Source organism: Halichoeres trimaculatus, unplaced genomic scaffold (assembly GCF_033239565.1).
Source record: "Halichoeres trimaculatus isolate MK-OKI-2021-1 unplaced genomic scaffold, fHalTri1.1 fHalTri1_scaffold_10, whole genome shotgun sequence".
Classification (NCBI taxonomy): Eukaryota; Metazoa; Chordata; class Actinopteri; order Labriformes; family Labridae; genus Halichoeres; species Halichoeres trimaculatus.
The window spans coordinates 35961255-35978079 of record NW_027437187.1 but is presented as its reverse complement, the minus strand read 5'-3'; the positions used below and the strand labels follow the sequence as shown (position 1 = coordinate 35978079).

The following is a 16825-nucleotide window of genomic DNA, read 5'->3' as shown; positions in this document are numbered from 1 at the left end:
TAGAAATGATGAGCCTCAGTTGTTTGATGCAGACTTTCTGAATACTCATGTTTCAGTCAGTCGGCTCCAGCTGAACAGCTTTAAGCTTCACTTCAGCAGCCGAACGTTGGCTCTGGGCTCCAGATCTCATCACTCTCTGCAGAAGTCAGGGAGTGTTGGGGATAGTTACCCTCACGCTGCAGCCTGAGCTTCCTAAAGTGAAGGTGAAAGGATGCAAATGGCAGACTGGGAGCTTACTCCAGGTTTCCTCAGATCTGAAAAGCCAAATTTTAAGACTTAAGCTCAGGAAAAAGTAAAAGCCAGAGGAGTTACAGAACAAGTTTCCAAAAACAGAAGCTCATACTCAAGGTAAGAAAATGACTTGCCCAATGCCAGGAAACGACTTAATCTTCTTACTTACGTTGAAATAAAAAGTCCTGAAGGACCAAACTGAACTTTAGACCCTGAACCTGAGACCCACCTCTCTCTGCTCTTATATCTATGATCCTCTGCTTCATGACTCACATCCCCTTTAAGCTTGCCTAGCATGCTTCCTTCTTGCCTTGCATGCTAGCTTTTTGTCTTGTCATCTTCATCCTTGTCTGGCTTGCTTCCTGCTCTTCTTGCACACTTCCTCATGGTCTGTGTACTTCATTTTTGGATTGAATGCTTCCTTCATGTCTGTCTCGCTTCCTGCTTTTCTTGCATACTTACTACTTGCCTCAATTGCTGCCTTTACTTGTGTGTTTACTTTTGTCTTGCAATCACCCTTCTTGTCTTGGACGCTTGTTTCTTGTCTTGCATACTTCCTCCTTGTTTTGTAAGATTTTTTTCATCTTGCATGCCAGTTTTTTGTCTACATCCTTGTTTGGCATGCTTCCTGCTCTTCTTGCATACTTCCTAGTGATCTTGTGTCCTTCATTTTTTTTTTATTTGAATGCTTCCTTCCCCTCTGGCATGCTTTCTGCCTTTTTTGCGTACTTACCACTCGCCTTGCATGATTATTTCTTTACTTGTATGTTTCCTGCTATCTTGCATACTTCCTACTTATCTGGCATACTTACTTCTTGTATTGTATACTTCCTTCTTGTCTTGCATGCTTCCTCCTTTCTAACATTCTTCCTTCTTAATTTTTATGCCTTTTTGTCCTGCATACTTCCTTCCTGTCTTGCATGCTTCCTTCTTGTTTTTAATGCTTCCTTTTTGTCCTGCATGCTTTCTGCAATCTTGCATAATTCGTTTTTGTCTTGTATGCTTCCTTCTTGTCTTGCATACTTCATATTAACTTGGTATACTTTCTTCTGGCTTTGTATGCTTCCTTCTGGTTTTTCATGCTTCCTTTTTGTCCTGCATACTTCTTTCTTGTCTTGCATGCTTCCTTCTTGTTTTGTTTACTTTCTTTTTTGTCTTGTATGCTTCTTTTTTCCTGCTATCCTACATACTTCCTTCTTGCCTTGCACACTTCCTCTTTGTTATTCATGCCTCCTTCTTGTCTTGCATACTTCACTATTGTTTTGCACCCTTCCTTCTTGTTTTTCATACTTACTGCTGGCTTGCATACTTCATATTAATTTGGCATACTTTCTTCTTGCTTCATATGCTTCCCTCTGGTATTTCATACTTTCTTCTTGTCTTGCATACTTCCTTTTTGTTTCGTTTGCTTCCTTCTTGTTTTCATGTGCCCTTTTTGTCCAGCATGCTTCCTGCAAGCTCGCAGACTTCTTCTTACCTCGCATGCCTCCTACTTGTCTTGGACTCTTTGCTGTTTTTGAATGCTTCATTCTTATTATTAATGCTTCCTTCATTGTTTTGCATGCTTCCTTTTCTCTTTTTCGCATTTTGGTTTTACTATTGTTAAATGACAAACTGTTTTATGTATTCTTATTCAGTGTTTCCCTCACCATTTCATGGGGGGGCCTTGTGTTATAACTGTATATGTTATTCATCAAATTACGTGATGGGATGTCATTTCTACATCGTAGTGTTCACATTTCTCCTCGTGCTGTTTTGCGCACAGTGAAGTTCTGCCCCAACGTGTTCACAGACACACAAACACGTGCACATTTACACACAGACAGGATGATTCTGTATAGCCGAAAGAGAGCTGGAAAAACCACCACAAGAAACATCTCCCAGTGCCTTCTCTGTGAAGATGAAACACCTGCTGTCCTGCGCTTTTAGCTAACACATGTACAGAAATGCTCAGTGTTCCTGAAACAAATTAAAGTCATGTCTGGAATGTTTAAAATACTTCCTCGGGTTATTTGGCCACAGTTCTGCAGACGCTGCAAGTTTAGTCCACTCTTAACCTCTCTGACCGAGACAGGAAGTCATTCAGTCAGCGCAGGCTTTAAGATTTCTCCTCACAGCAGCTGAACAGAGGTCAAAGGTCAGATCCATGATCTGTCTGACGCAGCCTTCATTTTCAGACTCTCACGTGTTCTGTAACACAGCATCAGCGTCTGCCCGACAGATTCCTGCTGCCCGGACACTCACGACCTGCACCACCCCGGATAATCAACACGGTTAGACACCGGGGAGGAAGAGTACGGTCAAGAGGCAGGCCCACAATTATTTGTGGCATTTGTCTAACCTTTCACGGAGAAATCAAGTGAGTGGCTGCCCGGACTACCTGAGTGGAAGCTGTTGCAATCATCGGCTTAAAGTTCAGCGCATCTTCCACTGCGAGAAATGTCAGTCCTTAAAAAGTCGGCGTCTTAATTAATGTTTCTATTCTCTGGAAAAAGAAAAAAAAACAGAGAGGAAGTGAAGTCATTTAGCTGATGTTCATAAAAACTGCAAAACTAAACCTGATGAGCTCCTGAAGGAGGCTCGGGTAGAGAGTACGAGCGTAACTGTCTCCTCAGGTTGTGTGTCTTAATACTCCTGACATTTAATGTCTGCTCCAGCTCACAGTGACGAGTCAACAGAAAGAAAAGCTGCGTCTAATTTCATTCACAAAGTTGGAGGGATTAAAGTGCTTTGGGTTTATGTTCTGCCTGAGCACACAGAGTCAATGAACGCCTCTTCTCTTTCTGATGAAGTGACTTTATTTTAATGACTGTGCAGAATGAATGAATTCAGAAATATGACTCATTCGATTGGAGGGTTTCAGCTTTTACACCGAAAGGTTGAAGAGTCAGGTCTCTCATGTTTTAAGCGTGGATTTAAAGTAGCAACGCTGGATGAGATACCTGTGAGATCTTTGAGAGGCTTGGTGAAATACTGAGGTCATCACATGAGGAGGGGCGGGGCCTCAAACACCAAGGTCTGCTCAGAGCTCTGGCCAATCAGAGAGAAGCAGGGAATACTGACCAAACAGGAATTTATTTGAGCTGTAAATCATAAAAAGATGTTATGGGGGCTCACGAAGGACAGAATAAAAACTAAATAATAGACATAAGAATAGTAACAATTATCGTAACCATGAGTACAGAGGGTACGCATCTCGTCATCTCATCATCTTTTCTCACGATGGCGCTGCTCTTTCTCTCTGAACTACCGCGACACATCCTCAGTTGGAGCGTGAGCTGCCTGAACTTTTCTGACTTGCAGTGTCTCCCTATGTCTCTGTCATCTCACATCTTCTCCTCATATCCATGCTGAGCTCTCATCCAAAGAGCACACAGCTCTCACCCACAGTAGTTTACGAGCAGGAATTTGATTGACAAGCTCCACTAGACCCCGCCTCCCTCCCGCTGAAAAACACAATTTACTTCGACAGACGCAGGAAGCAGTTGCAATCGAATTGTCTATAGACGACGTTAATGGCTGCAAACACAGACATTGTAGTATGGTCAGTTGAAAAAATGTGGATTTACAAATCTTCTCTTCTTCAGGTATTCATTTGATTAGTCATGCTCAGGGACAGGTACCGAGTCAGGTACTTTTATAGGTACCAGTTCAATTCTGTCTAAAGTACTGGGTACCGACTCATGTAACATCAAAAGGTACCATGTTTAGGTACCTTGATGTATCCTTGTGACAGAGATGGAGTGGAAGAGAAGCCAATTTTCCATGCTGGACATGAACACAGCATTGCAAGGTTATTTATTGAAGAATATATATGTTAAATTGAAAAATATATATATTTTATTCTTAAATAAATCAATATTTTTTACCACATAAACACAGAAAAGTACAGAAAATTGGTACAGTTGAGTACTGGTACCGATTGCCAGGTACCAGGTGTCGGTACTGTATCATTTCTAATGTGAAAGGTACCCATCCCTAGTCATGCACTACAATTTTGAAAAGTCCCAGAATTTAAATTCTTTATTTGGGGACCTGAAGCAGATATGAGATTAAAATGTGATTAATTAGATTAATTAGATTAATAAGTAAGATTAATCAATTACAAATTCTATAAGTAATTAGATTAATTTTCAATCAACTAAAAGCACTAGAAATTACGTATAAACTTCATTTGCAACTTCCATTTACTTTAATCTAACTAATTTTGTCAAAGTTATTCAGATTGTTCAAGTTGTCTTAGGCTGATATCTTTGCATTAACTTTGCATTTAATCCACCTTTTTACTTTGATTTTATGTTAAAAAAAAAAAAATCACACAGAAAAGTTCCATGTGATTCAATCAGTTAAAGTCAAGTTTTGGCATTATTATTTTATTAAATGTGACTTTGACACAAAGCAGCCTGTGATCAACAGTAAACTAACAGTCAAAGTAAAACTGAATTGATGCTTTTCAGAACTTGAATAAGACGTCTATAAGCTCCAGTCAGTGAAACTTACCAGCCATAAATAACAAATACAAGTTCAAAATATGAAACGATCACAAAAACTGAAGTTGATCATAGTCATTCTAACACAAGAAGTCATAAATATATTTGTAGCTTTACAGTTTTTATGATGAGTCCTAACAGACAGGTCATTTTTGACCAGGAACTCAAAGATGTGTATCATGAAATGAACACAACGCGAGGGTTAAACCAGAGTCTGAAGCTCTGGACTCAGAAACCCTTTCAGGAACCATCAGGACTCATGAGAGTCTCAGCATCAGGAATACTTCAGCGTGTTTGCACAGTTTGTTTAAGCGTCCTCATGAAGCCGGCGAGGTGTTGTTTGAAACCAGAGTCAGACTAATAATTCAAGGCCTCACATATTCAACTAAAAGATAAACAAGCAAACACCAGACGTGGTCTTAACAGACTCCTGTTCCTCTCCTCACTCCGTCTGCGAGGATGAATTCATTCCAATTAACGGCGTCTTCACTCGGCGCTCTGGTAACAAGCCGGGGCTGGTGGTGAGAGGCTCGCCCCTCGGTGACCCCTAATGAGCCGGCAGCCTCCTGCCAGAGGAAGCCCGGCTGCTGCTCTTGTAATGAGCTGCTGTTTGTGCTACGGGCCTTTCAGATGAGCCATGGAGCTGTCATTCGCACCGCAGTGCACGAACGACTCCAGAAAATGATGCAATTCTTTGGCGACTTTAAGGACAATGGACGCCTGAGGTGATGAGTTATACTGCTGCGACTTTAATTCAGCGTTTAGAAAAGTGAAGTCAAGAAGAGTTTGGAGACAGAGGAGCAGTTTGTTTGCTGACTGCACAGTGACAAACACTTCAGTGTGAGTCTCAGAGTCAGGAACAGGTCCTGTTCAACAACCTGAGACACTGACGCTGGATCAGGGACCATCGTTTATCAGCCTCCATAAAGCCTACAGAGGGCTGCTCAGATCTGATTTCAATCATGCAAATATTTTAATCACATCTAAATGTTCAAGTGCATCTTCTTGTCCATGTTTATCTGCACATATCTCTCTTTTTCTAAATGCAAAAATGCTTTTATTTGACATAAATCAGATTCCAATAAATGAACCGTCATTCTAAGACTCTAAGTTTTTACTTTTAGGGGACTTGAAATGTGGCAGAATCAGATGATGAGATTTACTCAAGGTTTGCCTAAAGCTCTGCCCCTAACAGGCCTCCTGAGGGCTGGCCAATCAGAGGGAAGGGGGAGCCTTAAAGAGACAGCAGCCTTCTCAAACACTATATCAAGGGTCTTCAACCTGTGGCTCTGGAGCCTCATGCGGCCATTTGACTCCTTTGCTTTGGCTCCTTTTAGCTTTGATAAATATTTTTGAAATAAAGAATTTTTATTTTTCTTACAGAGGGTATTGATGTTTAAAAACACTGACACTAAATATTATTTTTTTTTAAAACAGTGAGCAAAAAATATGATGCATTAAGCAATATTCTGTTATCAAATTCAGGAACACTTCAAAAAATGTAAATTTTTGAAAATTCATGAAATTTCTTTTTCTTTTTTTTGGAATTTAGAATGTTTAAGGAAATTTTAAAATTTCAAGTTTTATGATTTTTTCCAATTATTTTAAATTATTTCATTTTTTAACTTGTTTTTTATTTCAATTTTTTATTTAATTTAAATTTCTTTTTTTTTAATGTTTTTAATGTTTTTTAAACTGTAAAAATTATTTAAATTTATTGCACATTTTTTGATTTTTTTTTTTTTTTTCCAAATATTTTAAATGTTCTTTTTTTTTATGGATTTTTTTTTAATTTTATTTTATTTTTTGGAGATATTTTTTTTATGTTGCAACTCTTTGAAATGTGAAAATTATCTGAATTTTTTGCACATTTTTTTTGTTTCAATTATTTGGAATTTTTGCATTTTTTGTTATAACTTTTTGCAAATGTTTTAAATTTCATTTTTTTTATATGTACAAAATATTTAAATTCAAAATTTATCGAAAGTTTTTTAATCCGTTGAAAATAAATACTGACAAATTTGTTTTGAATTTTAATATGCCATAGTTTTTGTTGCTAAGCTAAAAGTAGATTTTGTGGCACTGGAATAACTTTAATCTAGATAAGATGAGGCAAAAAGTCTCCTTTAAAAAGTAAAGTTTGCAGATACCTGCACTCGAGAAAGAAAAATAGAGAATTTTTTAGAGCAGTGCATCATGAAAAGGTACTACGGAGGTCCCAGAGGGACAGAATAAAGACTAAAAAAAGCACTATACCCCCTCTTTAAGATGAAACAGCTCTTTAAAGCTGCCTCCAGTCTCCTGGGGCTGGTGAAGCTTTGCTGCGTTAATTTGAAAGACAAAATCTAAAAGTGTAGATCATCAAGCACATCATTCAGCTCCTAAATCAACACATGAAAGTGTGTTGAAATGCTACATATCAAACCCGAACAGCTGTTTTTTTTTTCGTTTTTTTTACTTCTGAGCTGTTTACAGTTTCAGCCGTGTGTGAAAAAAGATCTGAAACTCTGCACGGAGCTGCAGATTTTGTGGCGTTGCTGTTTTTGCTCAGCTGCACTTTTGATTTTCCACAGAGCTGGAGTCGGTCAGTGACTGAGCAGAGTCCCCGAGGGCGAGTTATGTTGTTTTCCTGGGATACGTACAAGCTGTTGAATGCATTTTTAATGCTTCATCTACGACTTTTTAAATTAAATATTCACTGATTCAGTCAGAGTGAGGGATAAGGGGTCAGCTGTGGCTGAAGGTGACATTTTCTAAATCACTTGTTTATCCATACACTAGTCCCAAACTATTGATTTTGTGCAGCGCTGACAGGGAAAGGCAGTAAATCCTCACATTTCTGCACTGCAGTTGAATTTAAATATTGACTTAATGGAGATGCAGAAATGAATTATTCAAGTTTCTTCCACTTCTTCCACTCATCAGTGGTTCCTCTGGTAGGAATGTGGCTTAAACAGCTGAGACTGCAGGTGAAGTTTTGCTACTTTAAGCAGGTAAATCATGTCTCACACGGTGTCAACCTGTGACATCTGTGTCTGAGCAAAACCTCCTGCAGAGTTAGTCTCTGATGCACGACGCGTTTCAGGACAGTTTCCTCTGATTTCTCTCATTTCTAGGTTTGATTTGGATTGTTGCATGCTCTCAGAGTGGCTACACACACACACACACCACACACACACACCTGTGCAGAGAGGAAAGCTGTATCGTTGCAGGAACTTCTGCACCTCAATGAGAACCAGAACACGCGTGCCGGTTCCCACAGTGATCCGTCACACCACGTGTCCCCCTTCACCTGTGAGTCCTTCAGCAGCCGTCACCTCCACTCACAGTCAGCCTCGGCACTCACCTCCACTCCGGTACGCGCTGCGGGGGGAGATTCTGCAGAGATGGACCGCTTTGTCTCCCTCCCTCCCTCCTCTCTTCTCCTCTCCTGAGATCCGTGTGGACACCAGCTCCGACTCGCTTCACGATCCCGCACGAACACGCGTGCTGCCCGGGCTGGAGGCAGACAGGCACCGTTGGAGGTTTCTGCAGCAGCGGATGGATGCAGCTCCGCGCGGTCCCTCCCTCCTCTTCCTCTCCCTCCCTCTTCTTCTCTTTCTCTCCTCACTCCTGATTTATTCCCCGCCTTCAGCTCTCATCACGCACAAACTTTGGGGATTTCACGGAGCATTTTCGAGCCGTGGAGATCGCTGCCACATCCCCGAGGTGCCGTGGCGGTGGATGCTGCATGCGCTCCGGTCTGCGCTGCTGCTCTGCTCCTCCCGGCAGCAGGCGGTCAGGAGGAGGAGGAGGGCGGCGCGAGAGCAGATTCGTGCGCTCCAGCGGTGCATGCGTGGCACGGACGGTCATATCCCTGGATTCACCTGTCAACACAAGACAAAGTGCATCCTGTTTAAAATAGGGCTTGAGATGAGAGCGGCTCAAAAGGCTGTAACCCTGAAACACGAGCAGGGGCGCGCATAGGGATTTTAGGGACACCTAAAACACCCCCCACCTGTGAGGATAGGGTTTTTTTTCTGCACTTTTACACCTGATGTCCTTGAAATAAAATTTAATTCCCAGAACAAATCCAGAAATAACTCGTTCTTTTATAACAGATTTTAAGAAGCAAGGACTGAAAGAGTTTTGTCAAATACTATCTTTTCTGCATAAATAAATAAATAAATAAATAAATAAATACATATATAAATAAATAAATTAATATTCCCGAAAAAAGAGTGAGACTTCTGGCTCTCATCTCTGACTTTTGTTTTTTCAGAAAAGCCAAAACGAGGACTTTAGTGTTTGGTATTGAAAATGGATTTGTCATTAAAAAAATGTATAAAAGAAAAAACATTACATCATCAATACAGGAAATGGCATTGGAAAACATTAAGCTAAATTAAAAAAGACAAAAAAAAAACATGGACATTAAGTTAAATATACAATAATTTATTTATTTCTTTCTTTCTTTCAATTTAATGTTTTTTTGAATTTAAACTAAATGTGTATTTCATATGTACAGAAAGGGATAATGGCCACTAAAAAATAAAAAATAAAATTAAAGAAAAAAATTAGCAAAACCCCAATTTTTTAAATTACTTTACTTTTTTTTTTTTTTTTTTTTACTTTTTTTCCATTTTTTTGGAGAAAAAAACTAAGAATTCTGACTCTATTCTCGGAATTCTATTTTTTTTTTCCAGAATAGCCAAAACGATGACTTTAATGTTTGGTACTGAAATGAATTAGTCTATAAAAAAACTTGTATTATAGAAAAAAAAATATTATGTCATCAAAACAGGAAATGGCATTGAAAACATTTTGCTTAAGTTAAAAACATGGACATCAAATTTTAGATGTTTCATTTTTTTACATTTTTCATTTTGATGATTTTGAATTAAGATTAAATGTGAATTTCATCTCTACGGAGGATAATCAGGGCCACTGGAAAAAAAAACTGGAAAAAAAAAATCAATTTTTTAAAAGTTATCTTTAATTTTTTTTATTACTTTTTTACTACCAAAGCTAGAATATTATTATTTTTTATTTATTTATTTATTTTTTTTCAGAAAGAAATGGTATAAAAATTTTTGTGGCTTTTCTTTAAGTGGCCTTTTTGTCCAACATACATCTCACTGTTTAATCTTTTTTTTTTTTTAAATCCCAAAGATACTTTCCTCTTTTTTTCTTCTTTATGGTCTTTTTTTTTTTTTGTGCTGCCTTTTTTTCAGTTTCAACTCTCGGTCACTCTTTTGGCATGGAGGAGTGGGTTTTGGGGGAAGGGCTAGGAGGGCGTGATTTGCACTAAGCTGGACCCATTTTACAGTTTATGGCTGGACCCCACAGAACTTACAGGATCCTAGTGTTAGATATCCACAAGTTCACCTGGAGCTCCCCAAAACACAAGTCAGTCTGTTTATTTCTGCTATTGTCTATCAAGTAGTGGAACAGATTAAAGTATGTTTTCAAATGACGTAATAATCCTCCTCATGTTTAGTTTGTCATGAGGCTCTGTCAGCGATGACGTTGGCCCTGAAACTCCAGGAGTAATAAAAGAAATCGCAGAGCTGGACTCTTTTTCTTTGTCACGTTTAGCCACAGGTTAGCAAGCTAATGCCTGTGAGCTATGGGCAAACCTTGGTGTTTGAGGTTCAGGGATTTCTACAACATCTGAACATGTAGAGGTTTGAAAATCTGTGTGTTTGAAATATGAGAAATGCAGTATACCCTCTCTTTAAGTCGACACATTTTGAATTTGACTCACTCAGTTTCACTGTTTTCTGAACCTCTAATTAGTTATTTAGAACCCAAAATCTAAAAAAATCAACATAATTTAGCCGAACAGGAGTCAGGAAAACATCCCAAATGACTGTGATGAATGAAAAGAGATGCAGTGTGAAATATGTCAGTGTCTGTGTCTAATCATACGCGTCCATGGTGGGCCCATTAAGTCAAGCTTGTTAGAAAATCAGAGTCAGAATGACACCGCGGTAATGTGAGCAGTCACACAGAGAGGGGAGTGTGGGTACCAGCTCACGCTCCAGTTGAGGTCATATTTGGGCTAAGCTGTTTATATGCATATTCATAACCTAATCACAAATACCCCAGCATACATAATTAAGCCCAATACTTTGGATATTATTATGGAGAGAGCTCAGTGTGACCACAAAAATAAGATTAAACAGGATACCCTGGGTAATATGAGCCTGCTGCAGCACATCATCATGATGGGAGCTTATGGCGGATGGGAAATGGTGTTTTCACGCCCCGAATGGAAATGATGGAGCTCCTGGATTATATCAGGGTGAAAATGTGCATTAAAAATCCCTTCATTAAAAAATGTAGAAGGCTGTTATTAGAAAAGTTTATTGAAGTAAAAAACAAAGCTGAGTCACACACTGTGTGTTTTAACACTTACCTGCATTCAATTTTATAATACTGATGGGTTTCATTTGTCATTGCATATTTTTCAGAGTAACAAATTGAGCTTTATTTGCCACACAACAGTGCAAAAACAATGAGCAAAATTTTGGAATGGTAATTTTTGCATTTTCTTTACTTAAAAAAAAATAAAATTGTTCGATTTTTTTTGTTTGTTTTTTTTTCTGTGTAAATTTTCCAGTTTTTGAAATAAAAAAATTGAGATTTTTTTTTAGTTTTCTGAAAACTTTTTTTTTTTTTTAAACTTTTGTGTTGTTTTGTTTTAGAAGGCTGTTATTAAAGAAGTTTTTTGAAGTTAACACAAAAGCTGAGCCACACACTGTGTGCAAACACTTATCTGCATTAAATTTAATAACAAAAATAAAGGGTTTCATTTGTTTTTGCAAATGTTTCAGAGCAACAAATTGAGTTTCATTTGTCGCACAACACTGCAAAAACAATAAGCAAAAGTTTGGAATGGAAAATTTTTGCAAGTGTTTTTTTTTTTTTTTAATTATTTTTCAATTTTTCCTATTTTTTAATTGTTCAATTTTTTTTTTTTTGTAAATTTACCAGTTTTTGAAATGTATTTTTTTTATTAATAAAGCTCTTTTTTCACTTTTTTCACTTTTTCACGTTTTTTTGGGATTTCCATTTTTTTTTAATTGTGATTTTTTTTTTTACATGTTGCAACTTTTTGAACTTAATTATTTTAATGTTTTGCCATTTTTTTAAAATAAGTTACATTTTTTTTAAATTTTTGTTGATTTTTGATTTTTTTTTTATTGTGCAAATTTTTCCACTTCAATTTTTTTTTCAAATTTTTGCAAAGTTATTAAAAATGAAAAAAGGCAGACATTGAATGCACAATTTAATTCATTCAAAAAACTCCTTGTTTAGATAGTTATTTTCTTGATTTTAACTGTATTTAGAATTTTAAACACTCTACAGTCGTTACTGTGTCCCTTTAAGTCCCTTAGGATTTTGTGTATTCACAAAATAGTACAAAGAAACACAGAAATGGACTCGCAAGCAGTTAGGCAAGCCACCTCCTGGCTAACCATAGCGATCAAACAACTGATTTGATTTCCAGATCAACGGAAAGTTTAACCGTTGAAATAAAACATGAATCACAGACAGATCACACCACAGAGATTACACAGAACTAACTCCACCATGTGTTCACATGTGCACCAACTCTCCAGTCCACTCTTCAGGCAGGAGTTCAAGCTAAAGCTGGAGGGAAACAATTACACACAGACAAATCATTGCTTACACCCCCCCACTCCTGAGTCCCACCTGCTACAGTCAGCTCTGCCAACACCTGGGGTGCGTTCAGCTCCGACAGCATGTTGCCAAACGTTTCATGGAATGAATGTGGAAGTGTTGGAGAAAAACTGCTCTGTGTACCTCAAAGCAGATTGTTTCACACGGCTGTACACATTTTGTTTTGGTGAAACATGACGGTGTTTGCACATCGAATGTGTTGATTAGAGCTTCAACCTTCTCCAGGAAACGGCTCAGAGGGAGAAGACAACCAAAACAAACAGGATGAAAATAAAACAAATGCTTAACATTAACAAAACTAAAGTAGGTCCTACTTCACACAATACATATTATGAGGTGAAATTTTAATTTTATTTTTAAATTGGAGAGGCTTCCTCCTGCAGGACTTGGCTCCTGCCAACAACACCAAAAAAACCGAAAACTGATTTCATGACTGTGACGTCGTATTTCATCCATATCAAGGGTCTTCATGGAGTCTCATGCAGCTCTATGACTCCTCTGCAGTAGCTCCTTGTAGCTTTAAAAAACATCAGATATGTCAATAAAGCCTGCCACCGCTCTACTTCACCTCCTACAACATCAACAGCCCACCAACTTTCCATGCACCTGTGGCTAACCTCAAGTTTTACAGCCCTGGGAAGATAACTACATCTACAAAAAGACTCATCTGGAAGAAAATACTGATTTTAATTCTGTGATGGATTCATTTAACTGACAACGTGCCTGTTTATTATATAATATGTGACATGACTTTGGCAGAAAACAAAGAACGAGTGGAAAATTATGTTTTTTAATGCAGTGACTCTTTCAAAGTTGTTTGGGGTTTTTTTTTCTCCATAATTTTTAGTCTCATCATTTATTTCTTTTTCAAATTTTGAAGAATTTCCAAATTGTTTGGACTTTTTCAGATTTTTGAAATTTCATTGTTTTTTTTTTTTGTTTTTTTTCCCAAATTTTTAAAATTCTTGTTTCTGGAATTATATATATATATATATATATATATATATATATATATATATATATATATATATATATATATATATATATATATATATAAAATTTTTATTTTTTAATTTTTGCATTTTTTGTCCAAATAAAAGAATTGTTGGAATTTTTGAAAATTTAATGTTCCAAATTTTTATAATTTGATCATATTTATTTTTCATTTTATTTGTTTATTTATTGACATTTTTGGAAATTGTGATTCTTTTGAAAATGTTTGTAATTTTTTTAAAATTCCAAAAGTTTTTGACATGTGTGCAAATTTTTCAATTTTAAAATATCTCTTTTTTTTCTAATCCATTACAAATTATAAAGACACCACATGCGCCAGATCATGGACATTTATATAAAACTCTCTATAGTATATAATTATTGTGAAGATAAAGTAGATTTTGTGGCTCCTGAATGACTTAAATCCAGGTGAGCTGAGGAAAAATGGCTCCCATGAAAGTAAAGTTTACAGACCCCTGATCTATATGAATGTAAAAGTAAGCCTGCTTTTGATATTATTCCATTTATAACTGAGGGAATTTTAGACAGGTCTATCAACATATCTACTCACTCTGATCTTCTGTCATCCAGTTCATAGTGGGATAACCCACTATGGGATCACTGTGGCAGTTTCTCTACTTCTGGCAAAACACCACACCCACTCCACCTTCCACATGTGATCCAGGCAGCATGCTACTGATCGTTTGGTGGATGTACACTGAGCTACACTCAACATGTTGGTCAGTGTCCTGTGCTACTTGATTCACTCTGAGTATCAGGAGTTTCTTATGTCTAATTCTGTTTTCTTGTCTTACCACAGAGCTTCCTGGTTCTGGGCAGTGGTTAAGGACCCGAGCACAGGTTCAGACTGTCTGTTATAGTGCCTGAGTGTAAGTAGGGAGCATGCTCAGTCCATTTTACTGCACCAAACCAACTGAAGGGAGAGGTAGACGGGGTTGGCAATTCATTCCTAGCTTGGTGACTCCATAAATATGTGGTAAGTAATTGTAAATAAACTTTAAAGAGTTCCTTGTTTGAAAAAGAGACTTTTTGGTTGACTGCTTAATTGATACTAATGAGAGGTGGTATGGTCCAGTGGGAGGGGCTTAGCCTTTAAATGGAGGTGATCTGCCTCAGAGAAGAGCTGTGGTGCTGTGTAGAGATCCAGCCAGAGTTTGTTCATATTTTTCTGCTGCATTTTGCTTTATTTTTCAAACAAATTTCTTTGGTCTGTTTCACAAAGAAGTTTCCATAAACTCTGAGTTTGAGTTTTCAGTTTCAGGGCTTTTAGAACAGCTGATCTGAATCAGTTTAATCAACTCTGAGAAGTTTCACCTGGAGTTAAGCCTGTGCAGCTCAACCATGAAAAGCCATCATCAATGGAGCCCAGATTCAATGATTCACCATGGCAAACGAAAGGAGAAGGGACGTTTTTCACAACAATTCAACCAGAAATTTTAAGATGGGAGAACATTGCTACGTAAGTATTCATGTAGTCCTTTCTAATCACAACAATATTAATGGAGAAATCTGCTTGAATTGTTGCTTATTATTTAGTTTATTTTGTTTAATTCAGGTGCAGTCCTGTGGGAGTGAAGCACACCTGGCAGCAGGTAAGGATGACATTTCCGCCAGAAGCTAAAAAAGTTTTTGTTCTGGATTTAAGTTCCCAGGATTCAGTGGGATCTTCTTTCTTTTTACTCATTTTCCTGGTATACCAGTGGGTTTTGTTGACTGATCAAGTATTTTTTTTTGGGGCATTTTTTCCGTGTGGATTTATCTTTTGTTTGCTTCTGATTTGTGTTGTGTGCGTCAAGGAACAAAAGCTGAGTCAAAGACAATTAAAAATAGCTCTAAAAAGGACAAATAGGTTATTTTCCTTAGTTTGGGACTTTTATATAATTTTGGATTGAAAAAGACTGAGATTGGGGAATTATTTTGGTTGTGGTTTCCCTTGGCTTTGTCATTACACGTGGGGAGAATGATTAGTTATTGATTTAAGGGGAAACTTTTGCTTTAAACACAGTCTCAGAGAGAGTTGTTGGTTGCAGTTGTTAATTAATATTTTATTTTGTTCTTATAAATTTCAATATAGGCCTACTTCTTCTAGGCCTTCTACTTCAAAGTTTCCTTAAAGTGTTTTTTTTTTTTTTTTGGTTCTTTCTTAAGCGGAATTGATAAAGGTTGCGTTGTTGTAAATATAAAAACATTTTTTCAAGCAGTTAAGATCTCGGCATAATTTCATGGTGGTACCTCATTTTAAACATACTTTACAAAATATTAAGTGGCTGTTTGACTGTGCAGCGGTTTTATCCAAGAAATTATGCCGTTTATTTTTTATTTTTTTTTAAAGTCACTTCTTGACTTCTGACTCTTCTCACCTCCTGACATATTTTACAATCCCTGAAAAAAATACACAAGAGCGTCAGCTGTCAATCATCGTTAAACATGGCATAAAACCTCGTTTTAACCTCTTATAAATAATGAAAATGAAACTTTTCAGAAAAACGAGGACCTGGATAAAATGATATCTTCAAATCAGCACAACAATCGGACGTGAGAAACATTTCTACCAGGTGTATTAATTTTTTAAAGTTTGACCACAGCCCATCTGAAATGACTGCGGAGATGGAATTTATGACCTATACTACAGCCAGCCACCAGGGGGAGCAGTTTTTGTGGAGACCTCACTTGGGGCCGATCAAGATGATGTCTATTTTAATGAAAGACGGCTAAACAAGACTACACCAAAACTTACAGCTGACTGAATGACTGAGGAAATTAAGTGGCGTGTGGCTCTGAAAGAGGGCGGAGTCAGAGAAAAACTCGAAGTTTGTTGAGAAAAACCTGCTCTCGACCAAGTTTTAGTCACTCCTCTTTGTGAAACAGACTTGAGTTTCGCCTCTTTCTCAGGTTTGATTGACTTCCTTTTCTGAGACGGAAAAACCCAGAGTGTTCCTTATAACTCGGAGTTAATAGACCCTGAGTTTTCATTAATCCTGCTTTGTGAAACAAATCCCTGGACCGCCTGTGAAGGGGAATAAAAACATGAATACAGTCATCAGATGTTGGTGCAGCCCGACCACCTTTTCCCTCCCCGTGGTGAATAAAAGCTGCTCTTTTTATGTACATCTCCTCCTGGAACGATGTCAGGTCAGGAGAGAGCTTGGAGCCAGGAGTGAGGTCTTGGTATAAGTCAGAGTGACAATTAGTGGAATGACACATCTCGACATGTCAGACCTCCAAACAGCTGTCGATGAATCACAGGAGGCTGTCTGGGAATAACCACCTCAGCTCAGGAAGCAGAAAAGCAGTCGAAGCAGGTGTGTTCTCTGGTTTCAGTCCTCACCTGGTTCAGAGTCTCAGTCCCTGAGCAGGGAATGGTCTGCCTGATCCTCGGCCACACTTTAAAATCAGATTAT

At 37.7% G+C, this 16825-nt stretch overlaps 1 protein-coding gene across 1 annotated transcript in view; it reads right to left on the bottom strand.

Moving 5' to 3' along the window:
- The window catches only part of mgat4c (mgat4 family member C), a 221285-nt gene extending 207263 nt beyond the window's left edge, over nt 1–14022 (bottom strand). The window contains exons 1-2 of the mRNA XM_074676815.1: nt 13975–14022; nt 8068–8587 (exon numbers count right to left, since the gene is read on the bottom strand). The gene's annotated coding sequence lies outside the window, so the exon portion shown is untranslated. The remainder of the gene's footprint in view (nt 1–8067; nt 8588–13974) is intronic.
- Between the last annotated feature and the right edge of the window lie 2803 nt (nt 14023–16825).